Genomic DNA, 12551 nt, shown 5'->3' with positions numbered 1-12551 from the left:
CCTGTGCCCAACTCTCGTTGAACTGCCCTCCATAAACGTGAGGTAAACTGCGTACCTTGGTCAGAAATGATAGACACGGGCACACCATGAAGACAAACAATCTCTCGGATATAGATCTTAGCTAACCTCTCGAAAGTATAGGAGACTGCCACAGGAATGAAATATGTTGACTTGGTCAGCCTATCAACAATAACACACACTGCGTCGAACTTCCTCTGAGTCTGTGGGAGTTCAACAACGAAATCTATAGTGATCCGCTCCCACTTCCACTAAGGAATCTTGATCTTCTAAAACAAACCACCCGGTCTCCGATGCTCGTACTTTACCTACTAACAATTCAAACATCGAGCCACATATATAACAATATCCTTCTTCATACTCCTCCGCCAATAATGCTGCCGCAAACCTGATACATCTTAGCGGCGCCCGGATGAATAGAGTACCGGGAGCTATGGGCCACCTCTAAAATTAACTCCCGAAGCCCATCCATATTAGGTATACAAACTTGACCCTACAGCCTCAAAACTCCATCATCTCCTAATGTAACCTGCTTGGCACCACCGTGCTGCACCGTGTCCCTAAGGATACACAAATGAGGATCATCATACTGTCTATCTCAGATACGCACCAATAAAGGAGAATGAGCGACTGTGCAAGCTAATATAGGCTGGGCTCATAAACGTCCAACCTCATGAACTGATTGGCCAAAGCCTATACATCCAATGCAAGCAGCCTCTTACCGACCGAAACATATGCAAGACTGCCCATACTGGCTGACTTCCTACTCAAAGTATCGGCCACCACATTGGCCTTTCCCAGATGATATAAAATAGTGATATCATAGTCCTTTAATAGCTCCAACCACCTTCTCTGCCTCAAATTTAGCTCTTTCTGCTTGAACAAGTATTGCAAAATCTTGTGATCTGTGAACACCTCACATGACACCCCATACAGATAGTGCCTCCAAATCTTCAGCGTGTGAACAATGGCTGCTAACTCCAAATCATGGAATGGATAGTTCTTCTCATGAATATTCAACTGTATATGAGATGCATCACAATAAACTGTATATGGCCCTGAACCTGTGGGCAAAACCAACACCAGCGTCGTAGTCAAAGCTCTCTTGAGCTTCTGAAAGCGCTCTTTACACTCGTCTGACCACCTTAACTGGGCACCCTTCTGGGTCAACCTAGTCATCGGGGCTGCAATAGATGAAAATCCCTCCACAAACCGATGATAATAGCCTACCAAACCCAAGAAACATCGGATCTCAGTAGTTGATGTGGGTCTAGGCTAGTTCTTGACTACCTCTATCTTCTTCGGATCTACCTGAATATCCCTTGATGATACCACATGACCCAAGAATGCAACTGAACTCAACCAGAACTCACACTTCGAAAACATAACATACAACTGACTATTTCTCAAAGTCTGAAGAACCACTCTCAGATGCTGCTCATGCTCCTCCCGGCTACGGGAATAGATCAAAATATCATCAATGAAGACAATCATGAATGAATCCAAGTAAGGCTTGAACACTCGGTTCATCAAATCCATAAAAGTTGTTGGGGCATTTGTCAACTCAAATGACATCACCCGAAACTCATAATGCACGTACCGAGTGTGGAAAGTTGTCTTAGGGACATCGGATGCCCTAATCCTCAACTGATTGTAGCGAGATCTCAAGTCAATCTTCAAAAATACTTTGGCACCTTGAAGCTGATCAAACAAATCATCAATCCTCGGCAATGGATACTTATTCTTGATTGTAACCTTGTTCAACTACCAGTAATCTATGCACATCCTCATCGATCCATCCTTCTTCTTAACAAACAACACCAGCACACCCCGAGGCGAGATACTAGGTCTAATGAAGCCTTTATCAAGCAAGTCTTGCAACTGCTCTTTCAATTCTTTCAACTCAGGCGGGGCCATACAATACGGCGGGATAGAAATGGGCTGGGTTCCCGGAGCCAAATCAATGCAGAAATCAATATCCCTGTCGGGTGGCATACTCGGCAGGTCTGAAGGAAAAACCTCAGGAAACTCACAAACAACAGGCACAAAATCCATAAAGGGAACCTCAACATTAGAATCACGAACATATGCCAAATAGGCAAAACACGCCTTCTTGACCATACGCCGAGCCTTCATATATGAGATAACACTACGGGTAGAATGATCAGGAGTCCCTCTCCACTCTAAATGAGGCAACCCCGGCAAGGCTAAGGTCACAGTCTTGGCATGACAGTTGATAACCAGGGATTCTAGTTTATTTTACACTCCTTTTTAATTGAGTGTTGATTTGAAATGTATACAAATAGTCCCAAAGGCTTACATGTTGTACTTGTTTTTTAGGGTTTGGTCTAAAAATTGTCAAGTAGTCAAAAACTAGCTCAAAAAGGAGTAAAACATGCACAAGTACCAAGAACAAGTCAAAGCATAGTTACAACAGATCCACTGTGGCCGCAATCCATTTAGTGCGGTCTGCGGTGAGGAGATTCAGAGAGGTGCAGATTTTGGAAGCTCAAGCACAACGGTCGCAACCTATTTTGTGTGGACCACAGTACCCTCCTTGCAGTCGCAATCCATTTCATGTAGTCCGCGGAGAGAGGATTTAGAGAGTTGGGAGTTTGAAGATTGAAGTCAATGCGGATCGCGAACTTTTTTGTGTGGACCGCAGTTAAAGCCACTGCGGACGCGGTGCATTTTATGAGGCCCGCGGTGGGTAGATTCAGAGACTGATAAATTAAGATAAAAAGCCTCATCGCGGCCGCAATACATTTCTTGCGGATCGTGGTACCTTCACATGGGTATTTTTGTCCAGAAAATTTGGCCTTGTATAAATACTTTCTTTTCCCATTTTTATTCATCTTTTGTAATCCAGAGCACGTGAACGGCTATCTTAGGCTACTTTGAGTAATTTTGTAGCTAGTTTAACATTGAATCTTTATTTCTTAGCTTGTAATTAAATCATATGGGTTATTCTTCATCTATTTCTCTATTTTCTTCCATTATTATGAGTAGCTAGACCCATTAGCTAGGGTTGTAGCTCAACCCTATTGTGGTTATTTGATGGGTCTTTTGTTTTAAGGCTTGGATGTTTATCGGTAGTTGATATTTGGACTGATTTGTGTTTTTCATGTTGAGTTAGTAGTTACAAACACTAATTTGTTCCTATTTGACTTGGGCTCTTCTTGAGAAAGAGAGCTCGAGTCTAGGAAAATCGGTCTATCAAGGAATTGGGGTGTAATCAAGCGATTGATAGCCCCAATTAAAGGGTTAAACCTAGAGATAGTAATATCCGACTTGAGCCTATATTGCTTGCATAATTTTGACACCCAATTGGTCTTGAGAAAGTCAATTAGGGCAAAGTCACTCAAGCTACCGAGAGGTATAGAGTGAGTAGTATCATGCATTGGCTATATCAACAATCCCTAACATAACAACTTTGCCTTAGGCTTAAGAACCCGTCAAATATTCACCTAGGAGAAAGTCACTTCCCTAGTGCCTTTTTAACTATTTAGAAAACCTTACAAACATTTCATAATTAGTTTAATTTAGCATCATTAGCATAAATATTATAAGTAACAAGCAACCAAAAGATGTTTGAAAATGTAATTAAGAGCACTACGCATCTCTAGTTTAGATAGGAATCCAATTCCCAATTCTAGCTCCCTGTGGATTCGATCCTGACCATCTCGGGTAAAAGCTGCTTCAACTGCTATCACCACTTTTTAGTTGTATAGGGTTGGTATCGATCACTTTTTGGCATCGTTGCTGGAGAGCTAATGGTTTTGGCTATCTATCTAAATAGTTTTGTGTATTGTTTTTCTTTCCTTCTGTGTTACTAATCTGTGTGTGTCGCCAACTCAGGTACAAAATGGCGGCAAACATCAACAATGCACCTCTTGGAGATCTTCCTTCGGGGGAGGAGGTACATGATAATATTGATGATGAGGTTCCTATAGTACCTCAAGGACAAAGGAGAGGCCACCAGGCCAATGACAATGTTCCAGACCCTCCCTCGCCACCTCTAAGAGTGGCTCCTCGAGTGCTCCCTAACCAAGGATATGGTAGTGCAATTTTCCCACCCCGGATCCGGGCAGGCAATTTCAAATTACAAATGTGATACTGACGTTGTTGGAGAAACAAGGGTATTTCACGGGTGCTCCCCATTAGAATGCTTACAAACATCTCAAGGGTTTCGTCGATACATGTTGGGGGAGCAAGCAAACTAATGTGTCAGAGGATGCACTTTGGTTGAGATTATTCCCTTTCTCACTTAGAGGGAAGGCATTGGATTGGCTCGAAAGGCTTCCCAACCATTTTATCACTACTTGGGATGAGTTGGCAGATAAGTTCATTGCAAAGTTTTTCTCGCCGGGGCACATGCCAGCATTGAGGGATGAGATCTTAGCTTTCAAGCAGGAGCCCACCGAACCTTTACATAAGATATGGGAGAGATACAGAACCATGGTAAAAGAGTGTCCCAACAATGATATAACTGAGGTAATGATACAATAGACATTCTATCAGGGCATTAATGCAACAAATCAGTACATAGTGAACCAACTTGCTAGGGGTAATTTCATAAAGTTGTCTTATGATAAGGCTTATGACATTCTTGATGAGATGGCTGACACGTCCTCCGCTTGGCAAAGTAGAGCCAATGTGCCACAGGGTGCCCCCACGGTTACTCACTTGCACAAAGAGCTACATGATCATGGGCAGGAAATAATAGAGCTGACAACAACAATGAACCAACTAGCAAAGGCACAGTTGCAACAAGTTCAATATCTACACCAAGTAAATGCTATGGAGGGTGTCAACATGCTAGTAAACAAAAGAAGACAAAGAGGTCAACAGAACCAAGGGTGTTAGGATCAATATGACAATGATAGTGGTGGATTCCAAAATGATGGTTATGATGGGCAGAATGAAGAAGTGTAATATGTAAACAATTATCAGGGCCAAAGGGGCAATTGTTCCAACCAACAACAATGGAGACCCCAAGGCAATTGGGGCAATCAACAACAATAAGGGAATAGTAATTAGGGAACAACAACCAAAATTCCAATTGGGGCAATCAGAACAATCAGGGTAATTGGAATGGCAACAACAACAACTGGGGTGGAAAGACCAATCAGGGTGGTTGGAACAATGGCAACCAAGGAAATGGGGGGCAAGGCTTTCAAAGGCCCCAAATATAGAAACAACCGAACAATCCTCCCCCATTTCTATCCCAAGGTCCTAGTTCTTCCAACAATGAAATGGGGAGAATTGAAATGATGTTTGAACAATGTCACGACCCAAAATCTATCCAAAGGAGTCGTGATGGCACCTAGTCTCTAAAATAGGTAAGCCTAACATTAACTCAGATAACATTAGGATTTACTGACTTCAAATTAAATAACTCTAAATAAATCACAATTCCCTAAAATTGATGGTACAAGTCATAAGCCTTTCTAAGAGTAGTTATATAAAATAAATACAACACTATTCCAGAACGAGAAGGAATCAATGGAACGTAAATACAAACGAAGGTGACTCCGAGGCCTATGAACGCAGCAACAAGTTACCATGAATCTCCATTGCGACCATCCGCAAAGCAACTATCGATCAATACCTGGATTTTTACACAAAAATGTACAGAAGTGTAGTATGAGCACACCATGGCGATGTCCAGTAAGTATCAAGACTAACCTCGGTGGGGTAGTGACGAGGAACAGTCAAGACACCTACTGGTCAAATGAAATGAACAAGATATGATAGTGAAATATCAAGATAAATATAACGAGATAATATCAACAGTGGAGAAAAATAAAAATACAAACAGTAGAAACAATAAAGGGAGAATACGGGTAGTAATGAACGATAACCAAAAAAATCAGATAATCAGGTAAATCAGATAACCAAGTAAGTCAGATAACCAAGTAAATTAGATAACCAAGTAAATCAACACTGACATAACAGGAGCAGAGACAAGTAAGAATGTATTCAAATAAAGAAGGCAATACCAACTCAATCAATCACATCATGTCTAATACATAATCCCGACCATCTCAATCCTCGGTTTCTCATATCATAATTCCAACTTCCGAACCTTCAGCACACATGGCATCTTGTGCCCCCATAATTTCTATCTCACTTTTAACAACAAAATCCACATGCTATACAATACATAATGTCCGTACAAATGCACTCAAGATGTTCAAGAAGTCTCATTTACCTAATATAAGTAAATTACAATTTCTAAACTAATTAGGAAAGCCAGAGAGAAAAGATGAAGTTGTTTCTTTTAAAATCATTTGAGTAAAGAAGGTACCCCTTTCAATTAAAATACAACATCGAATGGATTATTACCTTTAACATGTGAGTTAGTAACTTAAAACTTAGTAAAAATTCCTTTTTTTGAGTAAAATACAACCTCAGGCGGTTTAAGGGGATATAATTGAGAAACTAATTGAATAAAGAAGTAACAATTATTGAAGTTTGAAGTATTGGAATGTATATATATAAATACGCGAGGTATTAAAAACACTGTAGGATCCAACATAAAGGATCACAGTAGTAAAGGGATTTAAACAGTTAAAGCACTTGAATTGATAACAACAAATAAACATAGCAACAGAAAGAGCACGACATCACCCTTCGTGCTTTTACTCTCGCTCTCACCATAAGAATCAATACTCACTTTTATTCTTTCTTGTTGTGGCGTGCAACCCGATACCAAATCAAATAATACCATTACGGCATGCAACCCGATCCCAAATCAAATAATACCGTTGCGGCGTGCAACCTGATCCCATTTCACATAATATCGTTGTGGCCTGCAACCCGATCCAATTTCACATGATACCGTTGCGGCGTGCAACCCGATCCCATTTCACATAATACTGTTGCGATGTGCAACCCGATCCTATTGTATATAATACCATTGCAACGTGCAACCCGATCGCCAAATACAATTCAACATCAAGCATAAAAGAATCCTGGCAAGGGAACAAGAGTATAACAACAACATCCCGGCAAGGGAGACAATATCGTAAACAATAACATCCCGGCAAGGGAATCAATAAGTACATCATAAGGGTCACGGAAAAGAAACCAAGAAGCATGATAACCTCAACAAAACAACAGGACATAATAAGCACGTGATACTACACCAGTAACCACAACAATTGGACATGTAACATATTTGCACGAAGTCATAGAAAAACTCACAATCAAGAAGTATCCAAAATAATAAGGGAGGCAATCACTTCAATTAAGGCAATTAAGGGTCACTGTAACACGTAGGAATTAGAGGAAAGTTAACAACATCATATGAAGCATATAGAGGCAATTCAAGCAATCATTAAACCCAATCATAACAGGATACTTTCCATATAATGTACATAAGGACCTAAGAACCCTAGAGGTAAATTTCTTACAAATAAATCGGAGCACACACTCGTCACCTAACGTGCATGGACTACAATTAGCATAGAAGACTCAAATCCTAAGGGGAAGTCCCACACAATTTTAGGCGAGATACTTATCTCAATCCGGCCAATTCAATACTCAATTTAGCTTTTCCTTTACCAATAATCAACGCTCGGCTCAATTTAGCAAAAAGCGACTTGAATACATGAAATAATGCAAGAGAAAACAATTCCAATTAACAAAACTATGATTCTTATACAATTTGCAAAAAAACAAAAGTCTAACTCCCCGAGCCCGCACCTCGGAACCCTACAAAATTTACAAAAATCGAGCACCCATTCCACTACGAGTTCACCCATACAAAAATTATCTAATTCTAATACCATTTGGTCATTCAAATTATCATTTTATATTTTTGAAAGATTTCACAAATTTCCCCCAAAATTTCCTTTAGATTCTCATAAATTTGATGTTAAATCTAAGATATAATCACAAAAAATAGTTGGAAATTAATTAGAGACACTTACCCAATGATTTGGAGAAGTTTGGGTCTTTTGAAAACTGCCCATGGAGGTTTACGGTTTGAGAAAATTGAAAATGTGTGAAAATCTCGTCAAAAACCTCACTTAATATGCCTCAGTTGTCGCATTTGCAACCCATTATGAACCCTCTCAAATTGCGAACAAAGCAAGGCTGGCAGAAGTCGCGTTTGTGACAAAAACTTCGCAATTGCGAACTGGGCATCGCAAATGCGATGAAAAAGTTCGCATTTGCGAACACACCAGAAACCAACAATTTTTCCCAAAATGAAAATGAGCATAACTTCCTCATACGATGTCCAAATTCGACGATTCTTTTTCCTATGACTCCGTAACAAAACTGAATTTGGATCTCATTTGCTTAATGTGATATCATATTTGCTTGAAGAAACGACGATGAAGCATCCAAAAACAAGTGCAACACAGCCTAAACCTATCCGAAACTCACCCAAGCCCTCGGGGTTCCAAACCAAACATGCACGCAAGTCTAAAAATATCATATAGACTTGCTCGTGCAATCAAATCATCAAAATAACATCAAAAACTATGAATTTAACCTCAAAACTCATGATTTTCTAACTTTTTAACCGGACGTCCAAATCACGTCAAATCAATTCTGATTCTCACCAAATTTCACAGATAGGACTTAAATATCATAACAAACTTGTACCAGGCTCCTGAACCAAAATATGAGCCCGATATCAATGAGTTTAAATATTAATTAATTTATTTATTTCATTTAAAAACCAGCACAATAAGTTTCTTCAAAAATTATTTTCTAACGCTAGGGACCTCGGAATTCAATTCCGGGCATATGTCCATGTCCTATATTTTACCGCGGACCTCCCGGGATCATCGGAACATAGATCCGGGTCTGTTTATTAAAAATATTGACCAAAGTCAACTAAAACCAAATTTTAACTCTAGAAATTACTATATTTTTCATATTTTCACATAAAACTTTCAGGTTTCACGCACGGACCGCGCACGCAAGTTGATATGCGTAACATGAAGCTACTCATGACCTCAAACTTCCGAACCGGACAAAATTACTCAAAACGACCAGTCAGGTCATTACATCCTCCTCTACTTAAACATACGTTCGTCCTCGAACGTGCTCAGATTCGTTCCAAAGCATCGAACCTCTGAATAAGCTCCTCATACATACACCCAGGGAGATTCCCCATCACCAAACCTATGTAGGACTGACAATGCTACATAACTGATGGTCTAACCTCATCCTTAGTCCATAACCTTAGGACAAAACCCAAACCTCAACGTCCGAAATTCATCATAGGACCTGAATCCCACATCATCACACTGCATGAACCTAAACAAGCTGAATCGAGCCAAAATTCCAATCCAGAATACAATCACATGTTGTTCCACACAACTCAAATGGCCGAAGCAATAACCTCTGACCACTATAGTTGTTCAAATAACATCCTGGATGTCGTCAATACACCTCACATTAAATATAACCTTGTTCCGGACCTCCACAACACTACCCATGATAAAGAAACATGCGGATATTCATAGTTGCTCATGAAGTCAACAAGTCAAGAAACCCTCTTGCCCGCCAATGGCCATTACCCAACTCTTAGCAGAAATAACCACATACAACCAAGAACTCCTCACCCCTAATACCATAGTACAAACTCAGGTCTAAGAACCTCATCTTAGCCAGTACAAGAAGCCCAACTAACAACTCACCACGAAACCACACGAATTCTCACACTACACAGTTCGTACACCAAACTAGCAATAACTAAATTATGCAGCACAAATAAGGGAAAACCAAGTATAAGAATTATCTAACAAGTAAAATATGTGTGGCAACAAAAGTATAGTATTTCATCAAATCATCCTATAGAGGGAAAACACAACACCAAATAAACACAATGAAAGGTTACCCCATATAACATCCGTTGCGGCGCGCAGCCCGCTCCTAAATATTCATCAAGCAAAAATGCTCGCGTCCACTAATCATATGAATACTGATATCAAGTACAACAGAGTGCACAAATAAAACTGTGGGAAAATAAATGAAAGTGCTAGAACATGAAAGAAACAAGCACAACTAAGGTGCAGTAAACAAATTAACATCATGAGGGTTATCTTGCCCGAATTGCCATAAGGCCTGAACAGAATTACAACATGCGTGGTGAATAATCATACAACCTTACCACCTAACACATCATAAAAGAGTAGCACATAACATAGGCTAGGGGCACAAATAATATCCATTCTACCGGGTAACATAACCATAAAGACAATTTCATAGGAACGCTCAAACTTGATCTGATACAAGATACAAATTCTCATTGAGCTTTCAAATATCCTCCAACCCAAATCCTGATTATTTCCAAATAGGTAAATATCCTTTCCAAAAATCCACAACAACCTATCAATCATGAATGCTATTAATTACCTCATCCTCAACGTTTCTTCACAATCCGCTAATAGGAAATGGTCCACATATGAGGGCATCAAGCCCAAAACCTCAGGAATACCAAAACATCCATACTCAAACTCCACTACACAAATCAAATGGATGATATAAAACTTACACCCTATCATTTTGCTAAAGCACTCATATAGAGTTTCTGGCCGCATAACAAATCATGAACCTCGAAAGCCTCAAAACCTAGTAATCACCATGCTACCAGCCACGCACCCACGAACCAAACCTCCAGGTCCTTTCCAAAATGCACACTCTTCACATATGATAGCCAACAATGTCACACTCTATAAGTTCCAAATACTGATCCAGGAGAAAGCCATAATGTACCACATATTCCTTATGCTTATAGTAGACAACCAACTTAAGCCGTTGCCAAACCACCGAGAACTCCCTGAGATCTGCTCGCTCGCAACTAAACCATCAGGACTGCACCTCCCTAACTCAACCGAGTCACACAAACCGTCTAATCTAAGAGTGCTGCCATAAATGCCAGTAGAGAATTCCTATTCAAAAGATCAATTACTTCATCGCTATGCTGACCCAACACCACAGAGTTGACCCATTTCTTCGGATAGTCGATATGCAATAATCCCAATCAAAGTCCCAAATACAGGTGATCCTAACATGAACCACGTAGCCCAGAAGCTTATAAAACACTGCATTTCCTCTGAAGCACCTCGTCCTACCGCAACCACGGCACCTACGCTGAATAGACTTTCTGTGAATCTGAAGTTGTTCCTCCGACTCCCTTTGATGCTGATATATAGATCCATTAATGACATGAAAAGACTATAAGCCCCAACATCATCCCGTGCAAGATCTCAGACCTTGGTCATACACAAAATCTGGGAACCCACTAATACCACATATACACATACCTCCGGCCAAAACTGATATAAATCTAACTCTGCAATCTGAATGCCGCTATTAAACTCCTTCACTTGGCGTAAAGCCATAGAAAACAACGTTTGGTGGTCTGCAAAACAAACCTTCAAAGTTCGTACAACACAAATCACAAGGTACTCCAATACCACCAACTATTCCTAATCAACACCTACTTCATGGCCTTGCCACAATTGCGACGACTAGTCAACCAATTAAACATTCCCAAGCTCGCACTCATTAATCAGATACCAAAAACTGCTATGCCTCTATACAAACAACTAAAAATGCCTTTGTATCTTTAGTTTGGACAACACGTCGAGGCAATGCCTGAGCATCCCTGACTCCTTCGTAGCCTGTCTATAGCATCACGAACCACTGGCGCATAGCAGACACCGAGAGAGTTATATTACACACAAGTGGATGTAAAGGAACATAAGTTATATAGTTCGAGATGAATCAATATTGCACGATAAGGAATGAAATAAGTGAAATTTCCTAATAGTTCTGTAGCCTCTCGAAGATAAGTACAGACGTCTCCGTACCGATCTGCATGACTCTACTAAACCAGTTTATGACTCGTAGCACCTATGAACCTATAGCTCTGATACCAACTTATCACGACCCAAAATCTCTTCAAAGGAGTTGTGATTGCACCTAGTCTCTAAACTAGGTAAGTTTAACATTAAATAAGATAACATTAGCATTTACTGACTTCAAATTAAATAACTTTTAATAAATCACAATTTTCTATAACCGGTGGTACAAGTCATAAGTCTTTCTAAGAGTAGTTATATAAAATAAATACAACACTATTCTAGAACGAGAAGGAATCAATGCAACATAAATACAAATGAAGGTGACTTCGAGGCCTACGAACGTAGCAACAGTTTACCGTGAGTCTTCACCGCGACCATCCGCAAAGCTACTATCGAACAATACCTGGATTTGTATACAAAAATGTATAGAAGTGTAGTATGAGCACACCACGGCGGTGCCCAGTAAGTATCAAGACTAACCTCGGTAGGGTAGTAACGACGAACAGTCAAGACACCTACTGGTTAAATGAAATGAACAAGATATGATAGTGAAATATCAATATAAAGATAACGAGATAATATCAACAGTGGAGAAAAATAAAAATACAAACAGTAGAAACAATAAAGGGAGAATACGGGTAATAATGAACGATAACCAAATAAATCAGATAATCAGGTAAATCAGATAACCAAGTAAGT

The sequence above is a fragment of the Nicotiana tabacum genome, chromosome 18 (assembly GCF_000715075.1).
Source record: "Nicotiana tabacum cultivar K326 chromosome 18, ASM71507v2, whole genome shotgun sequence".
NCBI lineage: Eukaryota > Viridiplantae > Streptophyta > Magnoliopsida > Solanales > Solanaceae > Nicotiana > Nicotiana tabacum.
Note: the sequence above shows the minus strand (reverse complement) of the source record.